The following is a 17,357-nucleotide window of genomic DNA, read 5'->3' on the forward strand; positions in this document are numbered from 1 at the left end:
CAAATGCTACAAATCAGAGCCAGTTGTTAAACAGTTACCAGCACACTTGTGGCTGAAAAGAGCATTCACTGGTTGCATCAGACAAAATGGGTCACCTTTAGGTCTTGTGGCTAAAGAACAGAATGCTTGGAGGAATCTAACATGATTTGTGGCATTCTAACCCTACCAAAATTGAGCCTTATGTATCTGGTCATGTGATATCTTACAGATAGGAGTCATCATCTGCTTCTTTGGCCTAGTTCCATTATCTCAGCTTCAAAGAAAAATACAAAGTGAATTTTGAGTTATAGCATATCTCTGGATTAACTTGGACTTCAGTAAATCAATATACATTGCTTTATTTTGAGCCAAGAAAAACTTGAAGAGGTGATACTCAGTAAGACTAAAGAGGAAATGTGAAATTTGTTAATTCTATAACCTACCCTCTTCATCAGAGAACCTGAGAATACTGAAAGTATGCTTTGGGTAGTTCAAGACTACCTATAAATGGATAATGGAAGTAAAGATTTCTCAGCTTTAGGCCAGGAAGAAAGAACTGACTAAGTGAATTCTGTTAGGAACTAGAGAATACTTTCTCTAACTTATTCTTCTTGACCTTCAAATCTTTGAACAACCTTTAAAGGGGAGCTTTTAAAAAGGCCAGATGAGTCAGGGATTTTCAAAATACTGCTCATAATGACTTGTTTAGAAATCTAGGATAGTAAAAACAACCATGGATTGATAGAACAATGAGTCAGGAGGTCCAAGTCCTGTTCTTATCTGTGTCAAAAAATTCACTATGTGACCACTTATCCCCCCAGGCTCACTTTCTACCTGCAGAATGGGGACAATCAAATGATACTGACCTCATAGACAGAAGAATTCAGGTTTAAGCATTTGCTCATATATCAGTTTCCTAAGAAAAGAAGTATCATAGAAATGCAAGAGGATTTTGTTCTTTCTGGTAGGAAAAAAAGATACTTTGGGGTTGGGAGGCTTTGGAAAACTACAGCAGAAATGCACATGAAATTCCATCAGAAAGTCTTACTGGCTTAGTCAGAGCCAAACTTGGATTTTCTAGCTCAGCCAATGAGGAGAGCAAATGTTACACAGGACCCAACCCGGATTCTATCTCCTTTTCCTCTCCCTTTGCCAGTGTGGATTTTCTTGGAGGAAATTGGTCCCAAAAAGTAGATTTTCATGCCAAGACAGTGGTCCCCAATAAATAGAAAATGTATCCCAGGCAGTAGCAGTTGCTCTTTTCATTTCCATATTCAAACCTAGTCATATGATCCAGAAAGTAATTGCAGTGTTATTTCCAATCATAACCAGTGGGTATTCTACTAGTTTCCTGGTAGCCACTGGGTGTAAAGTCTCTGTTGGACATTGTTCTCTGTTATCCATTTCTGGGTTCATCTTTTCAGGGCCACCTGCTAGTCATCTCATTTCTGATAGGCTCCAATGTAGCATCGAGAACCTCCCTCTGATAAGAGCAGGCAAGAAGCTCTTTAGGCATGGCTCACCTAGGCTTAACTACACCTTGCTCAGGAAAGCCAGGCAAAGTATTCTCAGGTTTTGAATATGTCTTTTTATTCAATTTGACTAAATAACTTGGACATCCCCAAAATTTTCTCTAGCTTTAGCTGGAAAAGGAATTTCAGATAAAATAAAGGAAGCCAGGTCATTGATCTCTACGTATCTAGTTCCCAATACCATCTTAATTATCCATCTCTATTTCTTTCTATCTCTAATAGTTCTATGCACACATTTATATACATACATATACATGCATGCATACATACATATATAGGTACAGAAGTTCCTTTGCTTTGATGCTGTGTTTTGGTCAGTGACAATTCTGGTTTTCTCTAGATGTAGCTACTGAAGACAGAAAAAGGAAGTTCTTGTCAGCAAAGTTTTTTTTGGCATTTCCAAATGGTTCTACATTAGAAACTGATATGATTTTATCAGTGGACATAACATTGAAGAAGAAATATCACCATCTGCTTTGCCACTACCCCTATGGATCATGAACTTTTTCATTTGAGTTGCAGCTCAAACCTCCCATATGTGTTGTTTCTCCCGTTAGAATGTGCGCTCCTTGAGGAAAGGAACTGTCTCACTTTTCTATTTGGATCCCTAGTACCTAGCCCAGAATTTTGAACATAATAAGCACTCAATAAAACTTCATTCATTCATTCCCTCATTTATTCCTTCATAGTTAACAATGATAAAGTTCAATGCTCTTTCTAGAATTTGTTGGATGCCTTTTCCAGAACAATTTTTAACTGTATATCAGTAAGGCAAAATTCATGACCTCTGAGAATACCATGGCATGCCTGAATAGTTCAGAATTGCAAAGTGTAAGGAATTCTCTAGGTAGAAGGCAGTGAAAGTGTAACATTTATTTAGACTCCAAAGGATCAGATTCAACAACCAATGCCTCCAATTTGATACTGTGGCAATAATATTCCAATAGATAAATGGTCTAAGCATATGACTCAAAAGTTGTCAAAAGAATTGCAAACTATTAACCATATGAAAGAATACTGAAAATCACTAATGAGAGAAATGCAAATCAAAGTTTCAACTCACACCCAGCAAATTGGCAAAGATGATAAAAGATTGGAATAGTTCATGTTGGAGAGGTTGTGGAAAGACACAAATGATAATGTGTTGTTACTGGAGCTCTGAATTGGTTAAACCAGTCTGAAAATCAATTTGAATTATTCAAAGAGAGCAACTACAATGTCTATAGCCTTTGACTGGTGAAAAATATAAAAAGAGATAAATGGAAAGTAATAGATATGCCAGAACAGACATTCAATCCAAGAAATGCAAATCATCAGTGGTTGATTAATTTAAAAAAAACAGCAAAACGATTTATTATTTGACAAATTTTGTTGGGAAAATGATTAGGAATATGGTAAAAAAAGTAAGTTTAGATCAACACCGCACAATTATATACCACATTAAATCCCAGCTGGATTGTAAACAAACATTTAGAAAAAACTATTAAAGTAGAAGGAAATGATTATTTATCTAATTGTGAAGCAGAGAATTTTTATCTATTAAGAAAAAACAGAAAAAATAACAAGGATGAAGTAACTATTATAATTGTCTCTATTGGATGAAGTGGTCAATGGATGGATTTTTTATCTATTGTAGGACTGTGTTTGTCCTTCGTTCTTGAAGAGGACCACAACATCAGGGAGATGATGACATGACTTGTAGTTGACTTCGATTTGAGTGAGGGAGGGCTATGCAAGGTCACCAGCCTCACTTGCTCCTCCAGAGCCATCTGGGTCGAGTGACCAGATATTCATCAGGATGACTGAAGATGACCCAGTATTCAATGGGAGACCCTGTCCCTTTTAAGCTAAGGTCTTTTCAGATTCTTACTTTGAGCGAGGTAATGCCCATTGGGCAGAGACCTATTGTCCAATCTATGAGCTCCAGAGTGAAATGGGTTTAAGGTTTGGTCTTTGAGAAAGGGGCAGAGGTGGAGGCAGAGGCAGAGGAGATGATCTGATTTGCCCAACTGGTTGGGTCCCTATTCAGGCAGCTTGGACTACTCACAGGTTATGTTTGTCCTTCATTCTCCAAGAGGACCATGACATCAGGGAGATGATGACATGACTTGTAGTTGACTTTGATTTGAGTGAGGGAGGTCTGTGCAAGGTCGCCAGCCTCACTTTCTCCTCCAGAGCCATCTGGGTCCAGTGGCCAAATATTCACCAGGATGACTGGAGATGATATGACTTGCAGTTGACTTTGATTTGAGTGAGGGAGGGCTGTGTAAGGTTATTAAAGGGGCCATCCCTTGACTCACTTCTTAAAGAGGCCTATTCACCAAATGGGCATTACCTCACAGTAAGAATCTGTATATACCTTAGCTTAATAGAGCCAAGGTCTCCCTTTGCATCCTGAGCCATCTCTAGTTGTCCTCATCGATATTTGGCCACTGGACAAAGACAGCTCAGGAGGAGAAAGTAATGTAGGATTATAATGCAAGAAATATAATCAAGATAAGAAAAATAAAGCTTATGTAAGTATACAAAGTGCAACAGATAAAAACTTATTCTAAGTTATTTAAACAACTGATACAATTATTCAATGGTAAACTTCAATCCTTCAATCAGCCAACACTTATTAAATACCTACTATGTGCCAGACACAGTCCTAAGGGCTGTGAATACAAAGAAAGGCAAAAACATGGTCCCTGCTCTGAAGAAGCCCACGGTCTACCTGGGGAGAAAACATTCAAATATTCCATATGAACAAAATACAATACCGGATAATTTGAGGGAAGTCTCAGAGGGAAGGCATGAAGACTAAAGAGGACCATCTGTTTAGAAGCAGTACCTTCTCTCATTCTTCCTCAGTTCACTGGTCAAGGCAGGGGAAGTTGGACAGCTCCTTGCTCCCCTTGCCTCTTCCAGTTTCTCCCCCTATCTCTATCACTCAAGAAACTCTCCTTCTTTGAGGCTCATTCTATTTATATCTATCAAAATTCTGGTAGCTATTCTCTATAGATACCCAGATCACTCCCCTTCTTTCTTTAAAGAGTTTGATATATAGTTCATAATTTTTCTTTTCTCCCCAATTCCTGTCATCATATTAGGGGACTTCAACATCTATACTGATTCTTTCTCAAGCACTCTAACCACTTAGTCCCTCAATTTACTTGCTTCCCAAGACCTAAACCTCTACCTACCTCAGCCACACACAAATATGGTCATACCCTGGATCTTGCTATCCCTACAAATGTGCCACGTCCATATCTGAGAATTCTGAAATCTCTTTATCTGGCCATAATTTACTCACTTTTCACCATTCCCTCTGCTTTCCCTTACAAAACCTTACTCTCTGTCCCTATTGTGACCTCTAATGATCTGACTCCTCAATTCTCTTTCAGGCCATCCCCCTTATACTAACCACTCTCTCCTCCTTCCCAATCTTTACCTTTTGGTAAAACCATCCTACTCTATCCTATCCTTCTCTCCTGAATTGCCAGACCCCTTATCATTTTGCCAATCATGCCCTGCTAAGCCTTAGTCTTAGATAATTCCCATTATTCACCTCCTTTGCTTCCATACACACACTGCTGAATGAAGGTGGAGAAAATCATGCAGCCACTCTATCTGCATCCACTGCAAACTCGTGTCACTCAACTTTAGCTGGGCACTCATTGCTGTTAGGCAATCCTTCTGTGTTGTTGTTGTTGAGTCATTTCAATTGTGTCTGACTCTTCATGACCCCAGTTGAGGTTTTTTTGGAGGGTTTGCCATTTCCTTCTCCTGCTTATTTTGCCAGTAAGAAAACTGAGGCAAACAGGGTTAAGTGACTTTCCCAGGATAACACTTGAACTCAGGAAGATGAATCTTCCTGACTCTGGGCCTGGCATTCTATCCATTGTGCTACCCACTAGGTGCCCCCAAATCCTTCTGTACCTGCCTTATCAGTCTACTAGCCCACTTCCCATAGCAGCTCTTCTAAACCTTTTTTCCCTCCTCAAATTTCCCATGGACCCATCTCCTACCATTCTTTCTGCTGAAAACCTTCCTTCATATTTTACAGAAAAAATTAAGGCATTCCATGGGAGCTTTCTCTTCTCCCCTATTCTTCATCTCCCATCAATTAGATACCTTCTGCCACTTTCTCTTCCTTTACCCCTGGCTCTCATGATGAGGTGGCCTTACTCCTTATCAAGACTAAATGTTAAACCTGTTCAAGTGATCCCATTCTGTCCTGTCTCCTCTAATAGATTTTCCTGGTCTATCACTTATTTTTAATCCCTTTCTGTCTACTGACTTATACCCTTCTGCCTACAAATATGGCCTTGTCTCCCCATCCTAAAAAAACAACAAACTCACATCACCCTTCCATCCCCACCAGCTATCATCCTATATCTCTTCTGTTCTTGGTGGCTAAACTCCTTGAAAAGGTCATCTACAATAGATGCTTCCACTTTCTCTCCTCTTACTCTCTTTTTAACCCCTTATAATCCAGCTTCTAACCTTATCATTCCACTGAAACTGCCCTCTCTAAAGTTACCAATGATCTCTTAGTTGCCATATCCAAAGGCATTTTCTCCATCCTGCTTATCCTTGAACCCTGTGTAGCCTTTGACACTGTTGATTGTCCTCTTCTCCTTGATAGTCTCTTCTCTCTCGATTTTCAAGACACCTCTCTCTCCTGGTTCTCCTCCTACCTATCTGACTGCTCTTTCTCAGTTTCCTTTGCTAGGATCCTCATCCAGATCACCCCCCCCCAATTAGATATCCCCAAAGTTTTGTTCTGAACCCTCTTCTCTTCTCCTTCTGTACTATTTCACTTGGTGATCTCATTCGTTGCCATGGATTTAATTACCATGTCTATGCTGATGATTCTCAAATCTACCTATCTTTTCCCAAACTCTCTACTGACCTCTAAGTTCACATCTCCAACTACTTTTTAGATATTTTGAATTGAATATCCAGTAGATGTTTTAAACTCAACATGTCCAAAGCAGAACTCATTAACTTTCCCCCTAGAAGCTCTGCCCTCACCATTACACCTTTTCTATGGCTGTAGAAGGCAACACCATCCATCCAGTCCCTTAGGCTGGACAACTCTGTGAGTCATCCTCAATTCCTTACTATCTCTTAAATCCCCCCAAATCCCATCCAATCTTTTGCTGGGGACTTCTTTTTTTCCAACCTTTGCCCTATCACCTCTGGGATCAATAAAAATGCTCTGTCAGGCATTCAAAGCTCTTCATAACCTAGCCTTTTCTTACATTTCCAGTATCCTGATACCTTACTAGTTAATAGGTACTCTTCAATCCAGTGACACTGATCTCCTGGCTTTTCTATGAACAAGATACACTGTCTCAGCTCTGACTGTCTCCCTTGGATTTGGAATGCTGTTTCTTTGCAGCTCTGCCTGCTGACTTCCTTGGCTTCCTTTAAGTCCATTTAAAATCTCCCTTTCTACAGGAAACCTGATCCAACCCCTTTTAATTCTAGTGCCTTCCTTCTCTTAATTATATCCTTTTTATCCTGTATTCCATTTGATTGAATAATTGAATACATTTCCTTGTTTACATGTTGTTTCTCACATTAGATTGTGAGCTCCTTGAGAGCAGGGACTATTTTTCCCTCCTTTCATATCTACAGGTAGTAGGTGTTCAATAAATGTTTATTAATTGAAAGGTTTCTTGTAGAAGATGGGACTTTAGCTGAGCCTTGAAGGAAATCAGGGAAGCTAGGAGGTGAAGATGAGGAAGGAGAGAGTTTCAGGCAAGATGGACAGTCAGGGAAAATGCTTGGAGGAGGGAGATTCAGTGTTATGTGAAAAGCACAGTAATGAGGCCAGGATTAATGGACTACAAAGTACATAGAGGGGAGTAAGATATAAAGAGGTTGATTATGAAGTATTTTAAAAACCAAACAGAAGATTCTATATTTCATCCTAGAGGCAATATGGAGCTCCTGGGATTCATTGAATAAGGAAGTGACATAGTCAGACTTGCACTTTAGGAAGATCAATTTGACAGCTGGTGGAGGATGGATTGGAGTGAGGAGAGGCTTGTGGCAGGTAGATTAATCAATAAGTACGTAATAAACCAGGTGTGAGGTGATGAGGGCCTGTATCAGGATGGTGACAGTATCGGAGGAAAGAAAGTGGTGTATAGGACCATGTTACAAAGGATGATGTTACAAAGGATAAAATGAAAAGACTTGACAACTGATTGAATATGGGGATAAAATGTGTCAAAGTTGATACTATGTTGGTAAGTTGGGGGACTGAGAGAATGGTGATACCCTTAATAATAACAAGGAAGTTAGAAAAAAGACCTGGTGGGGGAGAGAAAGAACTTAGCCACAAAAGGGCCAGGGAGATGACAGAAATGGGATGATAGATAGTAGAGATGGGCAGATTAAATTAGTGGGGTTTTTTTAAGTGGGTAAGACATAGGTATATTTGAACACAATAGGGAAGCAGCCAGTAGAAAGGAAGAGATTAAAGATTAATGAGAAAGCAGATGATAGAGGGGGGCAATCTTCGGGGGAAGGCAGGATGGAGCTGGGTCACTTGTGCATGTAGAAAGTTTTGCCTTGGCAAGGAGGAAAGGGACTTCATGTGAAACAGGTGAAGGAGTTACTGAAGGCATCTGGGTGACATGAGATGAAGAACAGGGGAAAACGAGCTCTTTGTGAATGATAGAATGGAATCCTTGATAAATAAATGATTCAAATGCAACATTCTTTTTAACTTCTGTAAATTTTTATTTTAAACTTAAATACAAAATAAGAAAAGAAAAAAGGATTGCTATGTGCACAGCAGAATGGGAGAGATGATTCAAAATATGCAAATGCAATAGTTTCTAAAAAGTAAAAATGAATTACAGGTAATCACTGGAGAAACTATATAAACTCACCAACAATGAAAAGAAATTCAGATTCAAACAATGTTGAAGTACTACATCATACACATAAAAAATAAAAAAAAACTTTAAAAAGTTAAAAATGTTTTGGGGGCCCTGAAGAAACAAGTACATTCATATACTGCTGATTGACATGCACGCGCGCGCACACACACACACACACACACACATTGCAAAATCATACAATCTTCTTGGAGAGCAAAATGGTATAAAATATGGTGCTACAAAAGGTATGAAAATTATCCTGACCTTTGAACCAACAATCCCCATCATTGGGAAGAAATGTACAAAATATAAGCAAAAAGAAAAAGAGAGATTTTTATAGCACCATTATTTGTTCTGCTAAAAAAAGAGGAAATAAGCCTAAATGTTTAAATAGAGTGGCTGAGTAAATTGTGTTATACTAATGTGATTGAATACTACTATGTAATTAAGATTGATAAGTATAAAGAATAAAAAGACATCTGGAAAGATTTATGTGAAATAATGCAAAGGAAAGCAAAACCAAAATGAAAGACTATACAACATATAATTAAAGGAAAAGGACAATGGAGGCCCAAAGACATTGAGGTGAATAGACAAAGGGAATAGGAGGAGTAACTGGAAAAGTCATTGATAAGTATGGGCATTTTATATTATGAAACTAATGCACTCAAATGTAAATAGCTATAATATGTATTTAATTGGTTTTATTGATGTCTAAAGGTGGGTTCATTATAAATGTAGTGAATACAGCAGCAATAAGAAAAAAATAGAGTATACCAAAATTAGAAATGAGTTCTCACTTGCTGAAGTTCTCTCTAGAGGTACTAATTGTCCCTTCTCTTTGGCAGATCCCATGGGGTTATTTAATAATGGGGACGTTGTGCAAACAATGGCACTTAGTTCTCCTTGTTTGTAATATTGCTCCAGTGAGAGCTATGTGCTCCTTAAAAGATGCCTTGGGAGGCATTCGCATTCCTAAGGGATCATTTTGAACAATAGCAGGAGAAAGTAATTTTTAGTATTCAACTTGCTTCCATCCTTTGGCACCCATATGACTTCTGGGGTGGCATGCAACTGCTTTACAAAACTGGGCAGGAAACTAATCAACTGCAGCAGAACTGCTTGCCCCTGTGGAGCCAATTTCTGGAAGATCTAAGGTCACACTAGGTTATCCAAATATGATAGGAGAGCCATGCTATGTCTCAGTACTTAGTATAATTTGTCCTTCTCAATTATCTTCCTTGACATTTGATATCGTTTAATATCTTCTGAGAATTGATACAAAGTGAGGGAGATTTATGCTTCTTTATTATATGTGACAATACAATTGACGATTGATAGGTTGTGCTTTTAGGATCTCTTTTTCAATAGGGGGAATTATGATTAAAATATTTTAATTTGTTTTGTTATCCTTTCCTTTTGCAACATTGTAGTTAGCATGCCTATTGTCTTCCTGGTTCTCCTTATTTCATTATCAGTTAAAATTTTGTTTCCTTCTTCTTCTCTAGATTCTTCATGTTCATCCTATCTTATGACACAATAATATTCCACTACATTCACATGCCACAATCTGCATAGCTATTCTCCATTTGATGGGCATCTATTTTGTTTCTAGTTCTTTGCTATCACAAAAAGTTCTTCTACGAACATTTTGGTGTATATGGAGCCTATTCTTTCTGTCTTTGACCTCCTTGTAGTATATACTATCAGTAGAATATTTTGGTCAAAGATATCATTACTTTAGTGACTTTTTAAAGGAATAATTCCAAATAATTGTCCAGAATGGTCAGACCAATTCACAGTATATTAGTGTGCCTATCATACTGCAAACTATCCAACATAGACAATTTATATATTTTGTTGTCTTTGCCAATTTGTTGGGTATAAGGTTAAAGTTCAAAATTGTCTTGATGTACATTTCTCTTATCATGAGTAATTTGGAGCAATCTTTCATATGGTTAATAGTTGGTAATTTTTATTTGGGAAAAGCTTTGTTCATATCTTTTAACACTTACCTGGTAGGCAATGACTTTCACTCTGGGGTATCTGGGTTGATTTCCCATGTGTTTTGAATATTAATCCCTTATAAAAGGTATTTAAAGTAAATGTTTTTTATCCCAATTGTCAGCTTCCTTTCTTATCTTAGCTGCATTATGTTGTACTTATAGGATTTATCACAAATAAAATAAATGAGTCGTCCTTGATGCTTCCCTTTTCCTAATCCACCATTTATCTAGCCAGCTGCCAAAGTGTCCATATAGGAATAGAAACATCTATACTAGCAATCTCCTTCTCTTTCTACTTACATAGTCACTACTATTCTTTTTCTGGGTTCTTCTTATTTCTCACTTGGGTTACCTCAATTGTCTTCTATTTGGTCTCTCTGTTTCTAGTCTTTCTCCTCTCTAATCTATCCTCCATACAGCTGCTAAACTAATATCCCCAGATCTGACCAAGTCACTCTCTTACTGAAATATCTTCAGGGTATCCCTATTACCTCTAGTACAAAATACAAACTCATCTGCCAGGTATGCAAAGCCCTTCACATTCCAGCTTACACCCGATTTTTTAGAATTAGTTTACATTTTGTAAACTCTTCATTTCACTGAGGCCAGTCCACTGCACTAGTTTCCTAAACATGACATAGCCTTTCTCACTTCTATGCCTTTGCCTGGACTATACTACTCCCTCATCGTGGCAGCTAGTTGGCACAATGGATAGTGTTACCCTTACAATCTATAAGACCTGAGTGTATATCCTGCCTCAGACACTTATTAATTTAGCTATGTGACCTTGGGCAAGTCATTCATCCTCTTTCAACATCAGTTTCCTTCTCTGTAAAGTAGGGATAATAATAGCACCCATCTCCTAGGGTTGTTGTGAGTCACAAATGAGATAATATATGCAAATCTTTTCAAACCTTAAAGTGTTATATAAATACTAGCTATCCATCATCATCATCATCTCCATCTCTTATAATCCTTACTTTTCATTAACTCTTGGCTCATGTGCTGCCTCTAACAGGACATTTTTTATTGTTTCCCCTAGTTGTTATTCATCTTTTCCCCTTGAAATTACTTTGTATTTACTTATCTGATTATAACTTAGGTATGCCTGTCCAAGTTCCTTGGGGGTTATTTTGTGTTTGCTTTTGTATCCCCACTATCTATCAGAGCATTTTGCAAAAACATAGACATTTAATAAATGGTGAATTATTGGACTTGAAATAAAAAGAGCAGTAGTTAAATGCTGTACAGCTGCAATGATAAAATACTAGAGCCCAGGAGGCAGCGGGATGGAAACTGTACAGAGCAAGTCATCTGAGGAGAGAGAGGAAACTCCCAAGAATGCAATTCTAAAGGCCCAGAAGAAACACAACCACAATGAAGAACAAAAAAATGGCAATTGTTTGAAAAGACTGATGTGGATTCAGAAAGAACTCACCTATGTATGTACATATGTATATGTATATGTATATGTATATGTATATATGTGTATGTGTATGTATATGTACGTATAGGTATGTATATGTATATATAAATAATAGCTTGCATATGTATACATTTATATATTATATATAAAACACTTTTACATGCGTTTTCTCATTTGATCCTCACAACAACCCTAAAAGATAGATGCTATTATTATTATCCCCATTTGTAAATCAGGGAAACTGGCTGAAAAAGTTAAGGGACTTGTCCAGGGTAACTTATCTAGTAAGTTATACAAGGAAGGATTTGAACTCATCTATTTCAAGTCCAGAACGCTTTCTTCTGTAACACCTAGCTCTCTAAATATAGATAGATGCATATACATAGATATTGGATAGATGGATAGATAGATAGATAGGATGGATAGATAGATAGATTGGGTGGATGTATGGATGGATGGATAGATAGAGAGCTAGATAGATTGGATGGATGGATAGAGAGAGAGATAGAGAGAGATAGAGAGCTAGATAGATTGGATGGATGGATGGATGGATAGATGTATGTATGTATGTTTGGATAGATAGATAGATAGATAGATAGATAGATAGATAGATAGATAGATAGATTGGATGGATAGATAGATGATGGATGGATAGATAGATTGGATGGATAGATAGATAGGTGATAGATGGATGGATGGAGAGATAGATAGATAGATAGATAGATAGATAGATAGATAGATAGAATAGGACAGAACCAAAGGCAGGCAATGGGAGATCAATACAAAAATATGGCATGCTATAGTAAGTAGAGTATAAGGAGTGCTGAAGCTCAGAACGAATAAAGGCTGGTAGGAAAACATAAAGAATATGATTCATTTTTTAAAAAAGGATTGTGGTAAAAAAGTCATAGATTTGATAGGACTGCAAATTGAGGTATGTGGGATTATAAATGACACAGAGAGAAGAAAGAGTTATTCAATCCTTACTTTGCTTCTGTCTTCTCTACCTTTGAGTAGAGAACCTTTGAATGAGAAAGAATGGATAGCTCAGGAGTTGATACCCAGGTAAAGAAATAATAAAAGAGAACCTAGCTGCTCTTAATGAATTGGAGATCTGGCCCACAACAGCTCTATCTGTGGTTAGCAATAGGAAGACCTCAGAGTCTTAGTCATATCACCATACTTGACCTCAATTTCCTCATCTGCAAGATGAGGATAATGATAGTACCTAGCTCACAGAAGTGTTGTGAGCATCAAAATGAAGTAAGACTTGTAAAGCATTCTCAATTTTCATTATTGTGACTATTTTTTAGAACTAACTGATGCAATTGCTGAGCTACGGTCATTGTTACTCAAAAGATTGTGGGAAATGGGAAGTACGGCTAATTGAACCAGAGACAAATTGTTCTAATGTTAAAAATAAGGGTAAGAGAATGGGACCTGGGAACAATAGGCCAGTGATCCTGCCTTTAATTCCTGGAAAAATTCTAAAATACCTTAATAAGCAGATTGTTGGTTAACAATTAGAAAATGAAGTGACAATCCCAAAGAACCAGCACGGCTTTAGCAACTACAGGTCATGTCAAACTAATCTTAATTTCTTTTTTGATAGGGTTGCTAAGTTGGTCCATCAGGGCATACTGTAGATGTAACTTATCTTGATTTTTATTGTAGCATTTTATGAAATAACTCTTGCTATTCTGGTGAAAAAGACAGAGAGATTCAGGCTAGATGATAGTACAACTAGATTGATTTGAAATCGGACGAATGGTCAGACTCAAATAGTAGTCATTAATGATTTCATGTCAACTTGGAAGGATGTCTACAGCAGAATACATTAAGGATGTATGTCTTTGCACTTGCTGCCCCCTTTGCTTGGAATGTACTCTGTCCTCCTCACTTCCCCCTATAGTATCCCTTGCTACTTTGATTCAGTTCAAGCACCACCATACACATACTGGTAGCTGCCCTCCCCCCTGCCCCAAACTAGTCATATCTATTTTGAGGTAATGTTTGCAAATTTCATAATTTTGTAATACTTGTAAAGTGCTTACCATGATTCCTGGCATATACTAAGTACTTGATAAGTGCTTTTTACCCTCCCCCACTTATTTTTATTTTGTATATACTTAGATGCATACATGCTGTCTCTGCAAAATGATTGTAAGATTCTTGAGAGCTTAGACTGCTTCATTTTTTTATTCTTTGCATTCAGCACAGCAACTAGCAGATAGCAGGCACTGAATAAATGTTTGTTGATTGTTTGGCCTCATGTTGTTTTTTTTTAAAAAAAGATTTAGATAATGACATGGATAGCAAGCATATCAAATTTGCAGATGTCTCAAAGCTGGGAGTGATGGCTAATACCCTGGATATTGGAGTTTAGAGAATTTCCTGATTCATCCTAAAATATTAGAGTGAATCTAATGAGATGAAATTTAATAGGGATAATGACAAAGACTTACACTTGAGTTTTTTTAATCATTCTTAATTTAAGATGAGAGTGGCCTTTTTAGGCAATTTGAAAAATATCTGGGATTTTGGTGGACTAGCAGACCACACATGGAATGCTACCTTTGGTTCTGGGTACCATAGTTTAAGAAAGGCATTGGTGTAAAGGACCTAAGTCCATGTCATAAGAACCAGAAATGTTTCACATGAAGAAATGACTTAGAGGGAACATATTAGCTGCCTTTAAGTACTTGAAAGCATTCCATATTAAGTTAGGGTCACTCACTGCAGCAAATTGAATGAGGGCTCTGAATTGAATAAGTTTAATCAATCGATCAACCTGCATTTATTAAATGCTTACACTATACCACAAATTGTACTGAGTGCTGAGGAGTAAAAAGAGAAAGAAAAAAAATAGTCTCTGCCCTCAAGGAGCTTATATTCTAAAAGGTGAAATAACATATGTAAATCAGAACATACAAGATAAATCCAAAATGGATTGAAGATAACTACAGAGCAGACTTGGTTAGTTTCTCTTGCCCATTTCAATTGCTTCATTTAGGGATAAATGTCACTCCAAATGAATAATTATGCCATAACCCAGCATCTATACTCGACAGGGGTAAAGAAAGAGCCTCATGAATGAAACATAACCATAAAGATGTGTTAAAGAGAAAGATACAAAGGACATATGAAGGAAGACATCTTCATGCAGAGGAAGAACTGATAAAAGGAAGTATGCATAGAAGCATTTTACATATGTATGCATAGGATTATTTCATATATATGTGTATGTATGTGTAAGTATTGTGTATGTGTGTGTGTATATGTGCATATATATAACTGTCTAATGTTAGTCATCTCTAGGGCAGGGGGTCGGGAGGAAAAAAGAAACAAAAAGAAATTCATGTGATGATTTTATTATATATGTAAAAGGAATAGTAAGTTGTACACAATAGATTTGTAGTTTCATGTGCAATTATCTTTTTTATTATATTATGTTATGAAAATGCTTGTTTTATTCCAAAAAATAAAACAAAATAAATATTATGAATATCCAGTGCAGGCCTTGGGGGGATGGAGATGGAAAGAAGATATTGTGGCCCTCCCAAATCTATATCAGAATTAGGGTGGCTCTGAAATAGCTCAAAAGATGACTTTCCTAGCTTCAAATTTTTGCATGGGAAAAGTCTAATCTCTGACCCATATTAGAGATTCTTCCTCCTTTGTGGGGGATTCCAGGACAGGAATTGGTAAGGAATAAAGAATTACTTACTACTTCCATGACTAAAGCTACACTTTGAGATAAATAAGTTGTTGAAGGAGCAGGAGACTGGGATATTTCCCAATTTACTAAAGATTGGCTAACAAAGGGAATGAGGAAGGTCTTGTCTTATACTGGGTGCCATGGTTACCATTAGGAAAAAAAAAAGGTGAAAGGGATTTTGTTTCGTTTTAGGGATAAAAGTAAAAGAAAGCAAGAAAAATTAAAACGTAAAGGATACTAGCCAATTAATATTTATAAGATGTTAATAAACTGTATAAGCTGTTGCCTTTTTAATTGCCTGGTCAGTGTCAGGAAAATTGCCTTGGGCAGGAATTTCAAAGTGAAGAAGACCAAAGACCTTATGGAAAGATACTTATAGTTTCTTTCTCTTCACCTCTCAGCACTCCCCTTTCTACAGCCTATAGGGGAAGGGTAGAACAAATTTCCAAGACACAAAGATCCTAACTAGGAAATAAGGTCTACTTATTAATGTAGCTATGACTAAAGATATGTAGGCATGTTTCTATTCTATATGTATCTGATGTTGCTGTTGTTTAGTCATTTGAGTCCTGTTCGGGGTTTTCTTGGCACAGACCCTGAAGTGGTTTGCCATTTCCTTATCCAGTTCACTTTCATAGACGAGAAACTGAGGCAAACAGGGTTAAGTGACTTGCCCAGGGTCACACAGCAAATAAATGTCCAAAGCCAGATTTGAACTCAGGAAGATGAGTCTTCCTGATTCCAGGCCCAGCATTCTATCCACTGTACAACCTAGCTGCCCTAACTGTGGCATGAGGTAGCTGTGATACAGTCAGTAGGGCACTGGAATTGAATTAGGAAGACCTGAGTTTGATTTCTGCCTCAGCTACTTATTAATTGTGTGGCTGGGCAAGACACTCAACTACCTTCAGACTCAGTTGCCTCATCTATATAAGTAAGGATAACAACAATGGCTAACCTTTATATGATGGTTTAAAGTTTATGAAATACTTTACATTCATTTCATAAATGAAATAGTCATTTCAATAATAACACTTTTCTCACAGGGTTGTTGTGAAGGTTAAACAAAATAATATATTTAAAATGAATTTCACACCTTAACCTCTGAAAGTGTAGCTTTCAGAACACCACTCTGCCTAACCCCAGATCCACCTTCTATTGCTTAGAGTACTTTCCTAATCAGATGCTCCACACTAGGAACAGCTTTGAATCTACTTTCAGTTTCAAGGACTTTGCTCCTTCACAAAGTATGACTCACCTATCCAATCCCTTGGTGGATAGTAGTACTTCTATGACTTCAAAAATGCAGACACCACAAGCAAGCCCCAGTTTGAGAAGTTTGGAAAAGCTTCCTATGGCAAGAAAATGCTTAGCTGAGAACCTGGGATATTTCAACATACCCAGGGCTTCATAGTTAGTGGGAACAGCAATCCATGGAACTCAACAGCTGAGCAGGTTTGTAACCTTTTACCTGGACAGTGCCCATAACATCTCATGCCTTGGGCCCAATGGGATGAATGACAGAGATCTCCATGCCCTGAACTTTGCCTATGATGTGATTCTGAAGTTTAGTGATGGGAGCCCACCTCAGGGTAAGCTACTATAATTATTATTGTCATTTTTGTTATAATAGTAGTCATTCACGTACATTCCTCAGAGGGAATATGGCATCTTCCGGGAAAGTTCAAAGCTCCATTCTTCAGAGGCAGTGGGGCACAATGGAAAGAATATTGGCCCTGGAGTCAGAGGACCTTAATTCAAATCCTGAATCTGTCACTTAATACCTGTTTGACCTTGGACAAATCACTTAAT

The sequence above is a fragment of the Trichosurus vulpecula genome, chromosome 7, assembly GCF_011100635.1.
Source record: "Trichosurus vulpecula isolate mTriVul1 chromosome 7, mTriVul1.pri, whole genome shotgun sequence".
Taxonomy (NCBI): Eukaryota; Metazoa; Chordata; class Mammalia; order Diprotodontia; family Phalangeridae; genus Trichosurus; species Trichosurus vulpecula.